Here is a 24,162-nt window from a genome sequence, read left to right as displayed (position 1 = left end):
GTAGAGTTGTCAGATACAATAACCCTCCGAAATATGACTTAAACTAGCCTTAATAATGAATTTAATGAAAAATAAAATCCTGTAATTATAGTGATTTATGTAACTATTCCTTTCAGCTGACACAACAGCAGCGTGGCCAGGGCTAAACCTTTGGGCTAAAATTAATTTAGCCGTTCTAGGTATCTCATAAGAAATGCGTGACTAATTCTAGTGACTCTTCTCTTTTTCCAGTAACAACTTAGACAAATGCTTACAAATATATTTTATTCAAACATGCACATGAGTGGGTGCCGGACACTTAGGTGGAACTGTAATGTCCGAATGGAGTTCCCAGTTCCACTACTACTAAAAATAAATAAAGAAAAGCTTGTAATATGGCAGTTGATATAATATATAAATGGTATAACATATATTGCTTTCTGGAGGGCAGGACAATCACCCTATGAATTTTAAAAAGAACTACTGGAGGAACCTTCGCTGACAAGAGCAGTCGATATTCAATGCTAATTGAGTCATTATCTGTGATAAAGGGATAAACTCTTTAAAATGTGGAGCTGTCACAGAACCAATTGGCTAGGGTAGCGATCAGAGACCCACCATAATTTTAGGCTCCCGGACAATAAACTGAGATCCTGTGGTCAGGTGGTTGAGTTGGCTGACCAACCATTCATATATGGCATTAGCTGTGAGGACTGCTTGTTTCAGAAAGCCAATCTCTACTTCCTGTATCTCTAAACGGTTTTTACAAAGCATCACACCACAATTTCTACCCCAGTGAGATTTATGTTTGGCAGGAGCAAAATGTGACAGTGCTGACAGCTCCTTGGAAGGAACCACTTATCAGGGATAGCAATCAGAGACACCCCACTTCCGGTCCTGAGGGGACTGGTAATGAGGTACAAGCTGATGTAAAAGGATTGTAGAAGGTAGACTTGTGATGGACGAAGCCAAAGTCAAGGGTTCGTAAAAGGTAGAATAGTGATGGACGAAGCCAAAGTTAAGGGATTGTAAAAGGTAGAATAGTGATGGATGAAGCCAAGATGAGTTAATCAGGCTCATCACTGTGCGTCTTACCAAAGGTAACTGGTGGGTATCAGAGTAAGAAGTCCCACCTGATGCTACAGGGGGATTACATACGGTGAGTGACCTATGATATATGCAGTGATCTTGTGATCAAGTGTTATTATTATTATTATTATTATTATTAATATTTATTTATAAGGCGCCACAAGACATCTGCAGCGCCGTACAGAGACAAACAAAATCACAATACAATGGGAGACAGCACAGTACAGAAAACACAGCAACTCAGTACGCTCAATGCACAGCTAGAGAGGGCGGGAAGGGGGAGGGAGGATCCGCAAATGACAGGGCCCAAGAAGGAGGGCGCGGAAGACAGGGAGACCCCCAGGGGGGAGGAGGGAGCGAGAGTGGAAGTGGGGTGGAGGACCCTCGAGAAGGAGGGCTAAGTAGCTGGAGAGCAGAGTTAGAAGTGGTGGAAACAGGAGGAGAGATGGCCCTGCTCAGAGGAGCGTACAATCTAAGGGGAGGGGTGGACAGACAGAGAGACGCAGGGGAGAGAGGGAGAGTAGGGGGACAGAGGCAGAAGATAAGGTAGGAAGTTAAGTGGGAGACAGAAAGGCTTTAAGAAAAAGGTGGGTTTTTAGGGCCCGTTTGAAGCTGGACAGATTAGGGGAAGTTCTGATGGAGGGAGGGAGCTTGTTCCAGTGGAGGGGGGCAGCGCGGGCGAAGTCTTGGATACGCGCGTGGGAGGAGGTTATAAGGGGGGAAGAGAGGCGACGGTCAGAGGCAGAACGGAGAGGGCGGGATGGAGCATGAATAGAGAGGAGGGTGGAGATGTAGGGCGCAGTGGAGTTGGCGAGGGCCTTGTAGGTGAGTGTGAGGAGCTTAAAGAGGATTCTGAAGGGGAATGGGAGCCAGTGAAGGGCTAGGTAGAGGGGGAAGACAAGAGAGGAGCGGCGAGAGAGGAAAATAAGCCTAGCTGCAGCGTTAAGGACGGATCGAAGGGGATCGAGATGAGAGTGGGGGAGGCCAGTGAGGAGGAGGTTGCAGTAGTCCAGGCGGGAGATGATCAGAGAGTGGATAAGGCATTTGGTGGCATCTTGGGAGAGGAAGGGCCGGATGCGAGCGATGTTGCGCAGCTGGAAGTGGCAGGATTTAGCAAGAGAGAGGATGTGGGGGCCAAAGGAGAGAGAGGAGTCGAGGATGACACCAAGGCAGCGAAGTTGGGGGACAGGGGAGATAGAGGTGTTGTCGACAGTGATGGAGAGGTCAGAAGGGGATGGGGTATGAGAGGGAGGAAAAACTATGAGCTCAGTTTTGGCAAGGTTAAGTTTGAGGAATCGAGAGGACATCCAGGAGGAGATGGCAGAGAGGCAGGCGGACACCCTAGAGAGGAGGGAGGGAGAGAGATTAGGAGAGGAGAGGTATAGTTGAGTGTTGTCAGCGTAAAGGTGGTAGCTGAAGCTGAAGGAGCTGATCAGTTCACCCAGGGAGGAGGTGTATAGAGAGAAGAGTAAGGGTCCCAGAACAGAGCCCTGAGGGACCCCGACTGGAAGGGTGGATGTTCTAAGTTTTGAAGGAGAAAACACAATGTGAACATTCCTAATTATACTAATCAAACCTGTGTTTTTATACTGATATCATATACATAAATGAGGAATAAAATAAGAAAATTTTACATTGATTTTCATCCTCATGTAGCAAGAACACAAAAACAGAGCTAATGCAGTATCAAAGCTAACTGGTTAATTGAACTGTGGCAGAAACATTTTTATATATTTATTATTTAGTAAAGACAGAGGATTGTGGACAGTCCATCACACATTCAGTTTCCTCTTTTAGATAAGTAATTTGCCATAGCAAAGCAAATTAGTCATGGCAAATGTAGAAGCTAGATCAATATAATTGGTTTGAAGTATTTAAGGGAGTTTTAAGTAAATCACTTACATATGACATTTTTGGCTATTCTATATGTATATGTGTCACGGTCACTACTATTTAACACGTGGATTGCGGTAACTAATACTTTTACCTCCACTACATTACCTTTATTATTTAGGATTGCTTGTCACACTGGATTCACCAGACAGGAAAAGAATACTGTGTTGTGGTTTACTGAACATGTATGTTGATATTGTTCACTTACTATTAACACAAATCCCCGCTGTTCATGGGATGCAGACAAAAACATTTTCACACATATATAGTAAGGATGAGCGGGCTCGGATTTGCTAAATACGAACAGCCCCGAACAGTGATGATCCGAGCCCGATCAGAGCACTGTTTGGGTATTCCCGGCAAACTCCAAACTCAAAACGAGGCGTTTCGTCATAATCCCGCCGTCGGATCTCGCGAGATTCAGATTCTTTATATTCCCTGCTTGCCGCCGCCATCTTCACTCGGGCATTGATCAGGGAAGAGGGAGGGTGTGTTAGGTTAGGTGTCCTCTGTCCTGGTCATTCCGGTGGTTCTGTCCTGGTCAGTCCAGTGGTGCTGTCCTGTGCTCTGTCCTGCTCAGTCCAGTGGTAGTGCTGCCATTATGCCAGTGGTGCTGTCCTGTGTCCAGTACAGTGGTACTGCTATAGAAGTTCACTGATCCTGCAGTATAAATCCATTGGTACTGCAATATAATAACTACGTTCACTGATCCTGCAGTATAAGTCCATTGGTACTGCAATATAATAACTACATTCACTGATCCTGCAGCATAAGTCCATTGGTACTGCAATATAATAACTACGTTCACTGATCCTGCAGTATAAGTCCATTGGTACTGCAATATAATAACTACGTTCACTGATCCTGCAGTATAAGTCCAGTGGTACTGCAATATAATAACTATGTTCACTGATCCTGCAGTATAAGTCCAGTGGTACTGCAATATAATAACTACATTCACTGATCCTGCAGTATAAGTCCAGTGGTACTGCTGTATAACTCCAGTCCAGTGGTACTCTCCTGTGCCGCATATAATTTTTAAAGGCATTGCCGAGTGTGTGTGATTTAGGGGTACGCTCTCTTGTGCTGCATATAATGGAGAACCAAAATTTGGAGGATAAAGTAGGGAAAGATCAAGAACCACTTCCTCCTAACAATATTGTGAGGTGTGAGGTGTTCAGAATAGACTGGAAATGAGTGAAAATGAATGTTATTGAGGTTAATAATAGCGTAGGAGTGAAAACAAACCAAAAAACAGAATTTTAGTAGTTTTTATGCTTTTTTAAAAAAAAAAATCAGAACCCAAAACCCAAAACCTTGAGGGGGTGTTTTGGCAAAACCCATTAGAACCCAAAACCTTAAGGTAATCAGAACCCAAAACCCAAAACCCAAAACACCAAAAGTGGCCGGTGCACATCCCTAATATATAGGAATACAGTCGTTGTGTTGCCCTAACATAGTTTTGAGTAACATAAGGGGTCGAACCTTATCAGTATCATATACTTAATTGTCCATAGCAGCTCTAGAATTCTCCTGTTTAATTCATACTTACTAAATTTGTAGTCTTGCCCTCCAGGAAATCCAGAGGGGGGTGAAGTGGGAGGACGGAAGGGGCTGGAAAATTCCGGGAGAGTGGGCAAGTATGGTTTATTTTAAGCTATAAATGAAGCCAAACCAAGCACTATTTTATAGAGATGTTCACTTACCCCTGTGTTTTTGGATCTGGATTAACTTCGTGTTTTGGTTTTGGTTCTGGCAAAACCGCCCTCGCTTGTTTTGGTTACCGATTTTTTTTCTAAAATCCCCTATTTTGTTTTGCTAAAATCACATAATTTGGCTCTATTTTATCCCTACATTGTTATTAACCTCTATAACATTAATTTCCAAGAAGAGTTATAGCGACAGTGAGAGAAGTCTGAAATCAAAAGAAGTTTGTATCAGTGAAAGAAGGAGAAGAGAGTCACGGGAGCTTGGGATAAAATAAGGACTATTAGGGAGATCTTAGAGAAAATGTTAGTATAGCAAGAGGATTATAGTAGGGGCAGAGATCGTGGAGACTACAGCACCAGTCATCTGAACCGAGAGAGAAATGCTATGACATTAACTGAATCCCAGGGAACAGATTGGGTTCCAGGCTGATAGATCCAGGATACTACTCCACACCAAAAGAGTAAGTCACTCAAGTCTTTGGTAGAGATTCCGACCAGTTGGAGAGATAAGTGACTTTACAAAAGATTATTTTAATGTACACCCACCCATTGTGTAGCTACAGTAAGTACTTTTCATGTGTAATTATTAATTTTACCTACTTTCACAAACTTACTAACTGTGAGGAGATTACCTGCTTCCATAATTTTGGTGAGAATTGACACTTACAACATATCCTTAGTGAACAGTGACTCTAGATGAGTCAGAACCAGAATCCATTAGTGATGAACCTAAATTTACCATTGTAACAAATTCCCACACAGCTGCACCTATACATTTTCCAAACCAGTTCCCACATTCCAAGTAGCTGGTTGTGAAAACTGCAATAGCAAATAGGAGAGAACAACACAGATTAATACATAATATGTCATATCCAAAACATCCCAGACAAGCCCCCAATGATGTGTGGTCATACCCCTAAACCTACATAGCGGCGGCACACAACCTATGTCCTGGTCATCTATGGAGGGGGCCCCAAGAAGTTGCTCCAAATTCCTCTTGGCGGCCCTGGCTGCACAACTGCCTCAGCACAGCCATCTTTGAAAAGCAACTTGGCAAGGTACATACAGCAGCTTGGCAAGAGAGTTCACACTTTAGGACTTAGCACTATAGAAACAGTTTTTCAGGAGCTATAGCACTTTCAGAGTACTAATCTATAGTGGAGTTGCTATAGTAATTGCATCTGGATCATTTTCTAAACAAAAGCTTGGCCTGCAATTCTTAACAGCTTGCTTGGACAAACTGAACTACAGCTTGGCCAGAAGTATAACAGCTTGGCCCAGTTAAATAATTTCACTATATCTAATATCAGCTGTTAGAATATGGACTGTGGGATGGTGTAGGAGGTTTCTGGGGGTTGGTTTTTGTTCTGACTCATTTATTAGTATTCCTGTGCATAGTTTTGAAGTTTGTATTTCCTTTTGTAATATAGATACCCATTGTATCTTCCACTTTTCCTTGCCTGTGTGATTCAAGAACCCCTAAGGTGCAAGGGTTAGTCTAGAAGTCTAGGCTCTAGCACTCTGGTATCCTGACATAAACACTGAGGAGCTCATGTAGAGTTGGACATATTTCTGCCCCGAATATTAGCAAAAAAAGACGCATGCATGAAAAGTGAATTTACGTGCATAATCTCAGTCGGATGCATCTCACCTTGTGTCTATCTCTATAACACCAGCTTATGCACCATGTTTTTGTTAAATGTATCATAGAGAATGTGGAGGAATGTGGCTTCACAGCAGTTACATTACCCTATTTCTACACAATATAATAATGTAATGACGTGTCTTATTTTCAATAGAGCTATATATGGTCTTAGTGTAAAAGTATAGGTTTATATTTATACACTGGTGCACACAAAGGATATACTGAAGACTAGAATACCAGATGACAAGTTTTAACTGAATACAAAAGCACAGAAGAACAGTGGTCACAAACCGTGGTCAGGTGGCAGACAAGAATGGTCAATAAACAAGCAGGGTCAAAACTCCAATAGACAATAAAACAGATACAGAGTACAATGACTAAGCAAGCTAACGGAAGCTAACAGGTAATGACGGTGTGCTGTTGACAGACTTATAAAGTCACCCGGAACCAGCTAAGCCCGGAGTGTTAGGGAAGTTAAGTGATGTCAAAGCAACTAGTGTAAAAAGTGGAAACAGGCTGAGATCAGGGCCCTCTTAAGAACATCTTGGGCCCCCGGGCACAGCAGTGCACCGGGGCCCCTATATATACAAAATAAATAAAAAATTATTATATATATATATGGGCCCTGCAGCCCAGGGGGGCCCGTCGGAGGCAGCAAAAAAAAACAAAAACCTGGAATAAAAAAGACAATACTTACCTTGTGGTCAGCTGGCGATCCGGCTCCCTCCATGGTCTCCTCCTCCGTCGCGCTCCGCAATGGATGTCGGGCGGGCGTGATGACGTCACGCCCGACATGCACTGCGAGCGCCGCACGGAGGAGGAGACCATGGAGGGAGCCGGATCACCAGCTGACCGCAATGTAAGTATTGTCTTTTTTTTTTTTTTCCAGGTTTTTTTTTTTTCTTTCTGCCTCCGACGGGTCCGCCTGGGCTGCAGGGCCCCCGGGCACCTGCCCATTGTGCCCTATGGGAAAGACGGCCCTGGCTGAGATATATTGGAATGCCTCAATCTGACAGTTGCACAAGCGCAGTACAGAAATTTATATTTTACGCAAATAAAACAAATGTACGTCCAACTCTATATAAGAATCTGAGTGTTCATCATATTGTGTTATTAATTGGGGAGGAGAGTTCTTAGAAAAATTGTAATTCTGCTGTAAGCAACCCTCTGGCTAAATAACGATATAAAATATACAGAACATAAAATGTTAATCTGTTATAGCTGAATGGGTTTGATGCACATATAGGGGCATATTCAATTAGAATTTGCAGCCGCTATTACGCGCAGCTGCGCCTATAAAGTGCCATTACGGTACTGCAACATCACAGATTTCGGTGCGCAGCCCTATGTAGTGCACACAGAAATCTACAATGTTGTGGTACCAGGACCCGTGCAGCCGCACATAATTGCGGATGCGAATTCTAATTGAATATGCCCCATAGTGTGAAATACAGTCAGGGCTGGATTAATCCGAGGTCTTTCTGGGCTAGATCCCAGGGGCCTCAGGCAACTGGGGGGCCTTGAAACTATTTTAACTTGGTTTAATTTTTTATTTTTTTTATACCTGTACCGCTGGCATAATTCATTGGGCGCCCCCGGCTCTGACTGTCAGGTCATGGAGAATGGCAGGCAGTTAACAGCAAATGTTATGCTGCTAGCTGCCTGCTGTCACTGTAGTGCTTCCACGGTGCGCAGTTATCTCCTTACTGAGGAGATCTTGTGAAAGTGAGACTATGAGTCATAGTCTCACTCTCACGAGATCTACTCAGTAAGGAGCTTACAGTGCACCGCGGAAGCACTACAGGGAGTTACGGAAGAACGCCTGCTGTACCCTGCAGAGAGGAAGGATCTGGAACAGGAGGTAAGCGCTCAGGGGGGAGTAGAGCTATTATATTATGAAAGGGGGAAATCATGACTTGGAAGAGGGGGAGAGCTTTGCAGGGTGGTGGCTGTCACTGGAGGGGGAGATCATGACTGGGGAGGGGGGGGCATTGCAGGGTGGTGGATGGCACTGGTGGGGGAGATCATGACTGGAGACGGGGAGAGCATTGTGGGGTGGTGGCTGGCAACTAATGGAAAAAAGGCAACAGTTAATAAGCAATGAAAAACTAAAATAACAGGTTTGGAAAAATGATTGGTTTACTGATTAAACTTTGTAGAGCCACCTTTTGCTGTAATTACAGCCATCAGTCTGTTCTGATATGTCTCTACCAGCTTTGTGCACCTAGATTGCGGAACATTTGCCCATTCTTCCTTTCAGAATTGTCCAAGTTCGGTCAAATTTCGTGGTGAGCAGCGATGTACTGCTCTATTCAAGTCCATCCACAAACTTTCATTTTTATGTCAGGGCTCTGACTTTGCCAGTAAAGATCATTTACCTTCCTATCCTTAAGCCACTACGTTATTTTCTTGGTGGTATGTTTAGGATCCTTGTTGTGCTGGAAGGTGAGCCACCTGCCCATCTTCAGCTGTTTAGCAGAGGGCTATATGTTTTCATGGCAGCATCCACCTTCCCTTCAATTCCTACTAATCGCCCAGTCCCTGCTGAAGAGAAACACCCCCACAACATAAAGCTGCCACCACCATGCTTCACAGTAGGTGTGGCGTGTTTTGGGTGGTGTGCTGTGTTTGGTTTGTGCCAAACATAGCACTTGGAGTTCAGTCAAACAAGTTCTATCCTAGTCTCATTTGTCTATACAACCTTTTTCCACATAGCACCAGAATCTATCAAGTGTCAAGTACCAACAAAACTGAGTGTGGCCCTTTTTCAGAAGAGGCTTCTTTTTTGCCACCCTGCCATACAGGGCAGCTTTGTGTAAAGCTTGTGAGATAATTGTCACATGCACATACCGACCGTTCTTGGCAATAAAAAACCTTCAAAGTTGCCATTGGAATCTTGGTAGCTTCCCTGATTAATATCCTCCTGGCTCTGACATCCAGCTTGGAGGGATGTCCCGATCTAGGCAGGGTGTTTGTGGTGCCATTAACTTTCCACTTTTAATAATGCTTTTAGTGGTACTCAGACAGAGAATCTGGAAATCTTTATGTATCCTTCTCCTAACTTATGCTTTTCCACATCTTTATCCCGGAGCTCTTATGAAAGCACCTCTACAACCATGGTGAATTATTTGCCTTACCATACACTACCAGTAGTGGAATCCTCATGGAACAGCAGGTTTTTTTCTGAAGAAATCAAAACCACTAGAATTGATGTCAGATGGTTTCGAATTAGCCTGTTGTGTGATATGGAAGGTCCTTGGTTGTTAGAGTAACCATTATAAACTTGTACCTGAGTAAGTTTATAATGGATATACAAGGGTACAGTCACTTATCCAAACCAGGTATTTTAATAATTAAATTATATTAATTATTAATATTTTTGTAAGTATTATTTTCACTTTTGATGTTGAGGGTTATAATGTGTAAATGTACAGCTGGAAAATTTAAATTTCCATGGTTTAATGTGACAAAGGTTAATGATTTTGACAGGGTATGATGATTTTCTATAGGCACTGTGTATCCCACTAATTGGCTATAGGTTTTGTAGTGAACACGTTATAGCTAGCACAAGTGAGTATTGGCCTTTTCATGCTCAGCTCCATTTATGTCAGGGTTTGGGAAATTCGTACTGTAATAAAGACATTTGATAGGCTGTTTCGGGCTCTTATTTTTATACATTAAGAGTGATAGTTCATAAATCCATGATGGCTATTTTTATATTATTTACTTAAATATATTTTTCATTGTGTCTCAATATCTCTTCAAATATCTTTTCACTAGAATAGATGTTGAACTTACTGGTCTATAGTTACCAGGCAGAGACCTCAATCAGTTTTTGAATATAGGTGACAGTTTCTTTGCACTCCTCTATTGGTATCACAGCAGTTTGTAGAGACAAAATAGAAATACAATTTTGACAATAACTGAACTAAGTTCTCCAAGGACACATGAATGAAAACCATATGATGTACTTTATTCACTTTATCTGTGCCTATTTTTTTGGATCAAAACTTCTGTCAGCCACAAAGGTGCATTTTGTATGGTGTCAGTGACACATTTAAGCAATATATTAACAACAGCATGTTTATTACTAAAGGAAAGTAAACATTTATCAACTCTTCCATTTCTTGTTACTTGTGATCAAATCCCAGTTTAATTTTTTATTAGTGGACAAACATGTTCAGTTCTCATTTATTTGCTATTGGTATAATCTCAAATATTTTGAGAAGATTAGTCCGTTCCCTTTAACACCGTCTTTCATTTTCTGTCAAAAACATTGCCAGAATACACCCTTTTCTTACTCAACTTGCTACCAAAACTTGTATCTATTCTCTCATCATCTCCCGTCTTTACTATTGCAACTTCCCACTATCTGGCATTTCTGACACTCATATATCCACACTTCAATCCATCTTAAATGCTGCTGCAAGACTGCTCGTCCTCTCTCACCGCTCCACATCTGCACCACTTTGCAAATCGCTACACTGGTTCCCTGTGTCCTCCAGAATCCAATTCATATTACTCACCCTTAGCTACAAAGCCCTCAACAACACCCCTTCATACATCTCAAATCTCATATCAAAATACTCTCCTTCCTGCCCTCTTCGATCTACCTCTGACCTGCGCCTTGTCTCGTCTCTGGTAACTACCTCTCCCTCCCTCCGACAAGACTTCTTCCGTGCTGCGCCCCACTTATGGAATTCTCTACCATGTTCAATCAGACTCTCCCACAGCATTCAAATCTTTATACAATCTTTGAAAACCCATTTCTTTTTTAGAGGTGACCTTATCCCCGATAACACTATTCACTTTAATACACTCTCACAACTATCCCAATCTCCACTCTGAGCCACACTCACTCCTCTAGTTTCAGCTGTGCCCTCTTCCACTTAGAATGTAAGCTCTCTAATGAACAGGGTCCTCCATACCCTTTGTTTTCATGCTTGCATTTATTTTGTCTACCTTGTATGTCCCTGTTTTATGTAAGTCCTGTTTTCCCTACTGTACAGCACTGTGGTACCTCACAAATCTACAATGATAATCATAATAATAATAATAATAATAATAATAATAATAATAATAATAAAATTACAATAAAAATATAACGTAACATGAGTTTGGAGAAAGTAAACATACTATTTTTAAGGGCTGAATTCCAATTTACATTAGATTCTACTTTGTTCTGTTTTAATACACAAATACTGTTGACTGTTACTTTGACCGCTAAGTTTTTGTAACGAAAAGTAGAATGTTTTTGAAGGGTTTGCTACATTGATCACTACTGTATGTGCAGAAAAATAATCTAAATCCAAATACGAATTTCCCAACTTAAGCGTCACTCTTTCTATAGTTTGAGTAAAAAAATTTAGCCAAAAGATTCAAGAAATCATAAACTATTAGGGCAATGAGGGATAATCACTCATACCAAGTCTTCTATTTTTACTACGATGAAAATGCTTAATGAGAACAGATTATATGACGATTTTGTTGACATTAATTAAATTTGTTTAAATACAAAGATTGCTAAACACTATGATTTCCCAGTTAATGGCTAGATGTATTGATTTTATCTCAAACGCACATCTCAGCATAACTGTTTTATCCCTCATTCCTGGCTGGCTAATTTGCAGGTAGAACTCCGCTTAAGTGGCTGATCCATTCATTTAATCTGTCACTCTATATCCATTAACCTCAGTTTCTGCTGTTGCACAAACACGATTTCCTACAGATCACTGGCTCAAACAAGAAGCCTAAATGAAATACCTCAAATTAAGTTTAAATTGATTTACATCTGAAACCAATGAACCAGTAACAGTTTTGGAGAGCTGAACTATGTACAAAACAAACACTGCAGACGTATTAAGAAGAAACACAAACTGTGAACAAGGAAAGTTTACTCCTGCTGAATAATGGGTCTGATAAATAAATGCTGTATATAAAAGTATATCTGAAAAGTACAAATAATTGACTTGAAATGGGATTAAAATAGTTTATTAAATGTTTGAATAACTACCCTCTTATCAAGTACGTATAAAATTACATTACTTAAATGATTAATGGTACATATAACCTACACATTTTTCTGCAGCTCCTTTCGTGTGACTTTGCACAATGACCGCAGCGTAAACGGAAATGATAACAGAGATCTCCGCTGTCTGTATTTACTGACATTTTGTTTCATGTGTTGGCTGTATGTGAAGCTGCTTGTAGTAATTTGGTCCAGCCAGCATATGAACCAATTATGAATACAGATAGTACAGTTCCCATAGAACTCAATGATCTTTATGTTCCTCTCTACTAACACTACAGTCAGTGAAGTAGCAACAGCTGAAAGAGTGAATGATACATTAATTAAATATTGTAAAACCACATTATAGTACAAATAATCTAAGAATTTATCTATTTGGAATTTTCATATATCATATGAGAATATTGTTTTAAGAGACAGTTATTGTTTTTATGGAGTTCATCATCAAGATAATTTTGTAATTGATGTTGATTATGGTTGGTAGAATATGTCGACCCCGCTGAACAGTACAGGCTATCAGGATTTATTTGATAAGAAACCAACAGTCTCGGAACAGTATGCGTTTTGTTCTACTATTTTGTATAAAACAGCTAAAGACAAACGTTGGCAACTAACTTGGATTCATAATAAATTTGATAACTAAAACCCCTGGCAGGATACCATCAAAATCGAATAAGGAGGCTGGACGTCAGGTTTGGTAGTTGTCAATAACTTATGTTCTTGCAGATCACCCCACAGATATATAGATCGTCTGCAGGAATTTTATTGAGGGGTTATTAGAGATACCAGAAATGTAGTGATGGAAGCAATCCGGTGTATTCTATGATTAGAGGTCAGTTCTGTTGCTTTTATTTAGTCTGAGCTGAGATTAAGCATACAGTATGCAGATAAAGCTATGTACAAAGATAGCTACACATAAACGTTTGTAGTACAAGGGACGGAAGAGTGTATTACCAGACCCCATAGAAAAACTTGGGCAGGGCCGGTGCCTCTTCTGAATATGTCAAAGAAGAGGACCCTGTTTGCAGTTTTCCGAGCACAGTGGGTCCTCGGTTAGTGCTATGGGGCTCTGTGTGGGTGCAGAGGGAAGGGGCCCAACACTGCTGAGCCACCATCACTTCCAGACCCTATAGTGGGTGCACCCCTTGCCCCCATGGTTGTACCACTGAGTAGTACCAAACGGAAATGGTAAGGGTTGCCCACCTAGAGAAGCCTCATGAAATGATGAGACATCTTTAAACGTAAACTAACATGCAAATAAGCCACTCCTATTAAGGACAATATGCTTCTGGGAAATACCATTTGCATTGCAGCCCTTAGATTTGATGCTTTACACATTGGGTTTTTAGAGAAAAATGTCCAGAGAGAAATTCCACTGACAGACAGACTCATTTGCCCTTGGGTGGAATCATCATCATCATCATCATGTCACTCACCGGACCGTGAGTGCCTCTTCACTGGTGCGTGGCTCTCCAGTATTCCTGCCAGCACCTATCCTGAACCATGGCCGCCCACCATCCTGATGGTCTGCGCATGCGCAGTTCCTAAGAACTCTTCTGACCTTTGCTTTTAGTTAATTGGTTGATCAGGCAACGCTCCCTATTTAAAGCACCTGTGTTCATTACCTCGTGGCCTGATCTTGGAGTCTCATTCCCTGTGAGTCTCTGAAGGTGTTCCTGTGTACTTCTCCGTGTCTTCAGCTTCCTGCTGATTCCTGCTCAACTCATTGCCGGTTTCCAGACCGCTTCAAGTCTCCTGTGTTCTACTATGTCTTCAGTTCCCTGCTGATTCCTGCCGGTTTCCAGACCGCAACAAGTCTCCCGTGTTCTACTATGTCTTCAGTTCCCTGCTGATTCCTGCTCTAATCATCTGCGGCTTCCAGTCCGCTATTACCTCCAGTGTTCTACTCGTGTTCGCTATCTCCAGTGATTCCTGCATTGCTCATCATTGTTCTACCCGTGTCAAGTTCTCTGCCTGTGTGCTGACCCGGACCCTGATTACCGCTACCACTCACCTGTGGTTTCTTTACTCGTGCTGGCGTGCAGCCGCTCAGCTGTTCCTGTATCCTCTCGTGGACAGCCTGCTCAACTGAACCGCGTATGCTTACTTTCTATTGACTGTATTCGTTTACTGCATATCCGCTTGGACTGTTCTCCACTTACCCACGGAATCCTCTATCTCCCTGAGACTGTGTTATTACTCCGCATATCTGCTGGGCAGTTTACATCTTTGTTCAGTCGTGAGATACATATGCTAATTGACCTTCTGCTATTAGCCTGGATTCCAGTAGTGAATTCGTCTCTGTCAAGCAGCGCCTGCCACACCAACATAGACTTGTGCATATTGTTTGGGATCAAGTTCCTTGTGCTCTCAGTGTCTACATTCTATGTTTCCACTCATCAACACTTGTACACATCCTCACCTATTAAGCAGTGGTACAACTTGCTATACGCAGACCACTGACTTCCCCGCTACCTACCTGCACCTGGACAAGTCCTCTCACCATAAGCAGTGGTACAACTTGCTATACACAGACCACTGACTTCCCCGCTACCTACCTGCACCTGGACAAGTCTCTTCACCATAAGCAGTGGTACAACTTGCTATACGCAGACCACTGACTTCCCCGCTACCTACCTGCACCTGGACAAGTCTCTTCACCATAAGCAGTGGTACAACTTGCTGTACGCAGACCACTGACTTCCCTGTTACCTTCCTGCACTTCTTCACGTTAATCAAGATCTTCATGTTCATATCTACCTAATCATTAACCAGATTGCTGCTAGTCATTGACTTTTCTATTTGCATCCTCTCACCATCTGCTGAGTCATATGTTCCGCTAGTCACCCTGCTACCAGAGGACCACTGTGTAACCCACACTACTCTGGTAAGATCATCATCTGGTGATATCCTGGGCAAAGACTCCTAGTGCCCGTGACACATCACCATTTATTTATATAGCGCCACTAAATCAATGAGCAGTGTATGACCGGACTTTCTAGCCACTATGGAAGGCACAAGTCTATGTCTTGTCCTAAAACCCCAACAACTGGCTCAGAAGGGTGCAGTGCAAAGAGTTTTCTCTGGAAGTCTACTCAGTTGTTATTGAGTAATCTAATTAAAAGGAGTAAGATAATTGAATATGACTATGAACAGGGCCGTCACCAGGGGGGTACAGGGGGTACCCTTGTACCGGGCCCGGGCTCAACAGGGGGCCCGGAGGCACACACTTACCAGGGGTCCCGCTGTCCTCCAGTCCCGGCGTCTTCACTGCTGTCTTCAGCCTGGCTGTCACTGTGACAGCCAGGATTAAGAGAGCAGCGAAGACGCCGGGACTGGAGGACAGCGGGCAGAGCCGTAACTGTACCTGCAGCACTTAACTTCTGCAGTGGAATGCATGTGCTTTCCACTAACAGGAAGTTCGGCTTTTGGAACGCACATGCGTTCCACTGCAGAAGTTAAGTGCTGCAGGTACAGAAGTTGAGGTCTGAAGAATCCCTCCCTCTCCCTAATATATATATATTATACATCACTTTTTACACACACACACATACACACATATATATATATATATAAATATCTATGTATATATATATATATATATATATATATAAATATATATATATATCTTACCCTTCAATCGCCTAAGTCCGACCCCCTTCACGAAAGAGGGCACCAGGGAGGGAGCCGGATTGTGACCACAAAAGGTACGTGTTTTTTTTTTCATTTTTTTCCTACAGGACTTGGAAAGATGGCCCTGGTTCAACGGGGGGGGGGGGGGGGTCTTCGGGGGGCCCTGCCTGCTTCATTGTACTGGGCCCCCCGATTTCTGATGGCGGCCCTGACTATGAATCAGAAAATAAATAAGATACACTTCAATAAATATCAGTTTGAATATTTAAATTAAACAAAGAATCATCACTTCTGTGCACATAACCCTTTTGCAAGCCCCACTGACCAGGTTAGCATACTCTTAACCTACAGGAGACCCCATTTACCTTAAAGCTCATTGTGGTATTGTAGTATTAGGTGGCCCCTAAAGTTTGTGCATGAGTCAGAAGTCTGGGGAACTAAACTCTTGATGGGTTTCAGAGATAGATAGACATACAGACAAAATAATAAGGTGCCACCAAATGGCGGGTTATGTTGAGGCAGGGTTCAATTACATGTAGGCCATAAGATATAGAATCCCCATGTTAGGTCAAATGCGAGCAATCAGCAACAATGACTAGCAATACATGAGCTGTATAGTAAGAATTCAACCCCAATGTCCAGGTGGGCAGAAGTAAACATAAATACTAAAATTACTCAAGTTTTTCTAGCAAAATCTATTATGAGCAATAATAACATGCCAGACCAGGGCTTATATACCGTATTTCCCCATGTATAAGACGCACCTTTTTCCCCAAAATTTTGGGTCTAAAAACTGGGTGCATCTTATACAGGGGTAGTAGCGCTTACCCTGTCAGATGCTTCATCTGTTCGGAAAAGTCTTCTTTCTTCTGTCCGTTCTGATCCTGATGCTGGAAAGTCACTTACCGTCCTCTTCTCGATGACCGGATGTGGTGCGTGAACCGTAGTTGGAACGCACACTTACGGTTTCTGCATTTGGCATTTTGTCCAATCAGGTCTTTGTCAAAGTCCTGATTGGACATCCGGTCATCGTGAAGAGGACGGTAAGCGACTTTCCAGCATCAGGAGCAGAATGGAAAGAAGAAAGAAGACTTTACCAGACAGAGGAAGCATCTGACAGGGTAAGGCAGAATTAGCAATAGCGTTAGAACTCCGTCTCTCCTCTTTGTACCCGCTGCACAATTACGCTGTGAAAAATTTGAGGATAATGTTTTTTGCAGTCACCAATTACTCTGCAACATTCTCAATTTTTTCACATGATTTATACAGGTGTGTCTTATACAGTGGAGCATCATATACATGGGGAAATACGGTAAGTACTTTTGTGTTTTAAGCGGTCAAGCAACAAAATAAAATAAAGTGTGAATGTTCAATAAATAAATGCTAGCAGGTGGAGATACCCGACGTGCAGGGCCGTAACTAGGGCTATGAGATAGGGGCAGCCGCCCAGGGCACAACGCTGAAGGGGGGTTAGCAGTTTATGATTATTTTAGGTTCATTTGGTTAAACTGAGGTCTAGGGGGGCGAAAATTTTGCTTCTTGCCCCAGGCGCTAACATTTTAAGTTACAGCTCTGCCCATGTGCCCTGCTACGTATATAAGCTTCATCAGGGAAACACAATTTGTGGAAGTTACTGAAAACATAAAATCAATAGATTGGAAATAATTGTCTCTTATTTTCTATTTCAAATGTTCTACTTTCATCCCATTTCTACTGTTTATTACCTGTCATAGCTAGATGAGATCAATTTTTTCTGTACTTGAGCAGCTTTAATCACTTCGCTGATAATGCCTCCGCCATCTCCTCTACTTTCATGTGTAGCTTCTCTCTAGAGCCAATTAACCCCTTGTGATTGTCTTGTGAGTGAGCGATGGAGAAAATACAGGTGCTCTCACCCACCAGCCGGGGCTTATTGAAGCTGTACTCTAACTGCATGTTTTATCACTAAATTGATCACTTGCTATGAAATAAAGTGGATTATTTTTATTATACATCTGCAAGAAAAAAATAAAGTGATATCTTTAAGAGCCCAAACTACTGAATAGAAAAAAATTAAATGAAGAAGCAGCTGTTGAACACAGCACAGAGATAGCTTCAAGCATTTAAGGGCGATCTTTGTGATTGAAATAGCTTTTTGACAAGCTTTGCATTCCTATGACAATAATTAGGAATCAGGTTTCCACCAAAAGGCTATATAGCCAGAAGGGGTTGTAAATCAATAGGAAACATTTTCATCACAGAATGAAAATTAATTATTCAGTGTTGAACATGTTTGTTCATAGTTAAATGTTTATTGTATATCCATTTGCTGGATTTGCTTTTGTTTACTGGACAAGGAGAGGAACCATCTACATAGAAACCCAAAGCTCCATCATCTCGGAAATATAATACAGAATATTGGCTGCTTTAGAAATTGACAGATATCAAATCTTTTTTTTTTAAACTACAGATTTAACTACATTTCGTTTGCTAAGGCATGCACAATAACTTGTAAATATAATGTAACACTAAGGGGGAAATTTACTTTTGACTATTCAGCGGTTTTGTGAACGGTTTTAAAAGCGCCATAGCTCCAAACCGCATTGTTTACTAACCAGTGGTTTGGGGCAGAAAACCAAACCACACATGAAAGGATAAAACTGCATGGGCAGCACAGTGGCCTAGTTGTTAGCACTCTGCCTCACAGAACTGGGGTCATGAGTTCGATTCCCGACCATGACCTTATCTGTGCGGAGTTTGTATGTTCTCCCTGTGTTTGCATGGGTTTTCTCCAGGTGCTCCGGTTTCCTCCCACACTCCAAAAACATGCTGGTAGGTTAATTGCCTGCTATCTAAATTGACCCTAATGTGTTTATGTTAGGGAATTTAGACTGCAAGCTCCAATGGGGCAGGGACTGATGTGAGTGAGTTCTCTGTACACCGCTGCAGATTTAGTGGCGCTATATAAATAACTGATGATGATTATGATGATGCATAAGTTACACCAGATCTTCAAGACTAGCAGTTTTCCAAGATCTTGCCAAGGCAATCTTATGTTATTTTGTGCTCAGATTTATTAGCCATTTCCAAAGGAGTAATAAGAGGGGGGAGATCTGAGGATCATGTTGGAGTTGAATAAGGACAAAATCCACCATAGTAAAACCGACCTGATATATATTAATGGACTCTTTTTATTATTATTGTAATTTTGTAATGTGCAACAGTGCTCCACAGTGCTGTGCAATAGGGAAAACAGGACATACATAAAACAGGGACATACAGTGTTGACAAAAAAAATACAGACATGAAAACAAAGGGTAGGGAGGACCCTGCTCATTAGAGATCTTACATTCTAAGCGGAAGAGGACACAGTTGAAACAAGAGGTGTGAGTGAGGTTCAGAGTGGAGATTTGAGCAGTTGTGAGGGTGCATTAGTGTGAATAGTATTATCGGGAATGAGGTAACCTCTAAAAAAAGAGATTTCAGAGAGCGTCTAAAGATTTGAAGGCTGTGGGAAAGCCTGATTGAGAGTGGTAGGGAATTCCATAATTGGGGAGGAGCACGGGAGAAGTTTGGTGGTTAACAGGGACAAGACGCAGGTCAGAGGTAGATCTGAGAATCTCCTTCATACCCACAGAAACATAATGAACTATATCCAGGAAGGAATTCTTGAAGAGCCCATGTACCAACACATCAGCACTTATATAACAATTTTCCATAACCGATATAGCTTTTATTTGTTGCTTCCCAAATGCTAACCCAAACTTCAGATTTCAGACATAGATATTTCTCTTGAAAGAGTCTGTATTTACGTTTGGAAGGGAAATTTGTGACAAAACTACCTTTGAGTTAGGACATATCAGACAGTTTCAAAAGAATGTTTTGCAAGTGGTGGTTGCTCGCACTTGAGAATGTTGAAAAGTTGAAAACCTCTGTAGAGGGCAAATTCAATTTCTCAACCAATGTAGCATAAGGTAAAGGGTCCTATTTGGTTAGAAGGCCATCAATCATAATGAGAACTCATTGTAAGTTTGGAACAAGGCATCTACAAAAGTGTATAGATACTGGTCTGAAAATAATACTCCTTCTCCATCAATGTCAACATTAGAATGGATGTCAGATCATTTAGGGGTCAGTTGCGCAATGTTTTACTTCCTAATATGAGGAACTGCTCAACCCATATGCCAGCTAACGGACTTACATTACATTGTCTGTCTAGAGTAGTGTTTCCCAAACTCAGTCCTCAGGGAGCACTAAAAGTGCATGTTTTCCATATCTCCTTGCTGGAGCACAGGTGTATTAAGAGATCCACAGGTGGTATAATTATATAACTGGTGACCTGGAAAACCTGCACTTTTAGTGTACCCTGAGGACTGAGTTTGGGAAATACTGGTCTAGAGAATCGAGGACCTTTAGCATGCCTTTTGAAGTTGAAAAATGTACGTGGCAATATATTAATATCGGTTTTAGGCATGACAAAAAGAGTACAAAAAAGAAAAAAGGTAAACTGGAGAGAGAGATAATGCAAAAGGCAATACAAAAAAAAAAAGAATTAACAAAAAACAACACAGAGGGAGAAGCATAAAGGAAGATGATAGAAGAAAGAAAAAAGCCTTACTTCTGTAACACATAATATAGTCCTACTAGGAATTAAATGGCTTGTGTAGGTCAAAAGATAGCAGCATTGAGGGAATTTATGTGGCTTGCCTTCTATTAACAAAATCCACCTGATCACTTTGAATAAGGTCGGGCATAGACACATTCAGACAATAAGTGAGAATTTTTGCTAGAATTTTAATATCTATGTTAATTAGCAATCTAGTCCTATAATTAATATAATCAGTATGAACCTTGTCTGATTAGGAGATTGCAGCGATAGTATCTTTCAAAGTTTCTGAATAAAATCTGTTACATTCTAATAAGGTTTTAAAAGCGTTGATCTAGCGGGATGCTAAAATAGGGCCAAAATATTTAAACTACTGTCCTGAGAAACAGCCAGGGTCTGGACATTTTGTTTGAGGTCCTTGACAGCATTCAGAATTCCCACTATCATTATTTCTGTGTCTAGAACCTCCCTTTGATCTGTCGTCAAGTGAGGAATTGAAAGAAAATTAACAAAATTAAATGTAATTGTGGAGATCACTGGGGGAGCAGTATATGAAGTGGGAAGATATGTATGAAATTCTTCCAAAATAGTAAAGGGAAAAGTAGTCAAAAGGCCACATTGAGTCCAGAGTCTAATAGGAGTGATTTAAGTAGAATCTTGCTAATGGGGAGTTTTGTTACCCTTGGAACGCAATTTTTGTCATCCAACACATCACGGATTCAGCTTGCCTAGATCCAAAGCTGCATGTACTTGAGTGATTGCACTGATTACAGAAGGGGCAGAGGTTTGACCACGCTCAGGTTTTAATAATTCAGCTTGAACCATAGCATTATGCTGTGAGGCTATTTGGATCAAACAACTATGGAGGACCACTGTGTAGCCTCCCAAACCGTCAGGAACTAAATGTTGGTTGAATTGGAAGTACTTTTTAATAGCTACCTGTATCTGTCATAAGACAGCAGGATTAGAAAGAACTAGAGAATGGTATGGCCACAGGGTAGAGGAAATTTTTGCAGGAAAAACGTGTGGTACTAAATGTTGAGACACAAATATATGATCTTTACGAGAATTGGTACCATGAAGGTTGGAATAAAATGAGGCTTCTTTCTGGACAATCTGAATTGGGCCCCTCATCGACAGCAAATGGCACCCCCTTACTTTCAGAAGAAATTGATATGACATGAAAGAAATGTGTCTTTTGTAAAAAGAGAATGTTGAGTGAGAAGAGTGATGACATTGAAACACTTTAGAATGTTTATGTGTGGAGTTAAATCCTTGGACTTTTAGAGGTAACATACAGGAGGGATGCTCTCATATTGTCACGAATCAGAGTAGAAATACAGCTGAGGAGTCATGGATAGGTGGAGAAAACAAACAATGTTTATTGCTGGTGAACAGTTGATGAGATAATATCTTGCAGAGTTTACCAGATATACAGCTGATGCAGGTAAATAGGAGGTGAGGTAATATTCCAGACAGCATGCACAGGGAAATACACGGATAAGTCCCAGGTACAAATAAGGAACAGGTCAGCAGATAGTATGCTGAGATAGATCCCAATGCAGCATACAATCACAGGAGCAGGGTAGGAGAAAGAATCACAAGGTGGAACCACAGGATATGACATCAGGATGACAACAATAACCAGCAATGACTGCTGGGAGGAACAGGTATATATAAGGGAATTGAGACACACCCAGGTGCATGAGATAATTAGTGAACATACAGGTTAACTCCTTAAGCACAAGAATAATGCACAATAGCAGCACCTCTGGGGAAAAGAGGTACTGCTGGAACACAAAATAGAAATACAAATAATAGAATGACAAAAAGGCAGGAGCTGCCATGCAAAGCAGCATGTAATGCATACGCTGTAGGCAGATCATGACAGTATCCCCTCCCTTAAGGGCGGATTCCAGACGCCCAATTACCAAAAATGTCTGAATTCATCGGAATCATAGTCCAGAATTGGGGGCCCGGCAGAAAAGTCCTCGTCCATGGGTGGATGGGCAAAGGAGACTATGCCAGCTGCCAGTTCAAGCTCTGTAGACCTTGCTCTCTTCTTTCGCTTTTTCTTTTTGCGAGAATTGCCTGGAACAGCAGTTTTAACCAATTGGGTGGAGCACAAAGAAATCTCTAGGGCAGGTGAGATGGGTGGACCTGCTGACAATACAGAGGCCCCGTAACAAGGCATAGCGGGAGGTGTTGGTGAAAACTTGTTGATCACTGCCTCGACAAATAGTTGTAAGTCAGAAAGAATGGGGTGATCAGACTCAACAAAAGGGTTTGCCCATTCCATAGCCTCTCCTCTAAAATGTGTTAACAAAAACAAAACTTGCCTCTTTGGGTCACTGGCAAGGCTAGGTACTGAGGGGAAATAAGAAGCACAAAACCTCAGTAGAGCACTAAATTGAGAAAGGTGCCCCTCAAAGGTAGATGACAGCTCACACTTGGCACCCTTGGCAACGGATGGTTCGGACTTGGCAGCAGGCTTGACAGGAGACCCGGACTGGGTGGCAGGCTTGACAGCAGGCCCGGACTGGGCGGCAGACTTGGGAGCAGGCCCGGACTGGGCGGCAGACTTGGGAGCAGGCCCGGACTGGGCGGCAGACTTGGGAGCAGGCCCGGACTGGGCGGCAGACTTGGGAGCAGGCCCGGACTGGGCGGCAGACTTGGGAGCAGGCCCGGACTGGGCGGCAGACTTGGGAGCAGGCCCGGACTGGGCGGCAGACTTGGGAGCAGGCCCGTGCTGGGCGGCAGACTTGGGAGCAGGCCCGTGCTGGGCGGCAGACTTGGGAGCAGGCCCGTGCTGGGCGGCAGACTTGGGAGCAGGCCCGGACTGGGCGGCAGACTTGGGAGCAGGCCCGGACTGGGCGGCAGACTTGGGAGCAGGCCCGGACTGGGCGGCAGACTTGGGAGCAGGCCCGGACTGGGCGGCAGACTTGGGAGCAGGCCCGGACTGGGCGGCAGACTTGGGAGCAGGCCCGGACTGGGCGGCAGACTTGGGAGCAGGCCCGGACTGGGCGGCAGACTTGGGAGCAGGCCCGGACTGGGCGGCAGACTTGGGAGCAGGCCCGGACTGGGCGGCAGACTTGGGAGCAGGCCCGGACTGGGCGGCAGACTTGGGAGCAGGCCCGGACTGGGCGGCAGACTTGGGAGCAGGCCCGGACTGGGCGGCAGACTTGGGAGCAGGCCCGGACTGGGCGGCAGACTTGGGAGCAGGCCCGGACTGGGCGGCAGACTTGGGAGCAGGCCCGGACTGGGCGGCAGACTTGGGAGCAGGCCCGGACTGGGCGGCAGACTTGGGAGCAGGCCCGGACTGGGCAGAAGGCTTGTCAGCAGGCCCGGACTGGGCGGCAGACTTGGGAGCAGGCCTGGACTGGGCGGCAGACTTGGGAGCAGGCCCGGACTGGGCGGCAGACTTGGGAGCAGGCCCGGACTGGGCGGCAGACTTGGGAGCAGGCCCGGACTGGGCAGAAGGCTTGTCAGCAGGCCCGGACTGGGCAGAAGGCTTGCCAGCAGGCCCGGACTGGGCAGAAGGCTTGCCAGGGACAGCGCTTTGAGAAGCCTGAGGGCAGACAGCGCTGTGAGAAGCCTGAGG

Source organism: Mixophyes fleayi, chromosome 1, assembly GCF_038048845.1.
Source record: "Mixophyes fleayi isolate aMixFle1 chromosome 1, aMixFle1.hap1, whole genome shotgun sequence".
NCBI classification, from domain to species: Eukaryota; Metazoa; Chordata; class Amphibia; order Anura; family Limnodynastidae; genus Mixophyes; species Mixophyes fleayi.
Note: the sequence above shows the minus strand (reverse complement) of the source record.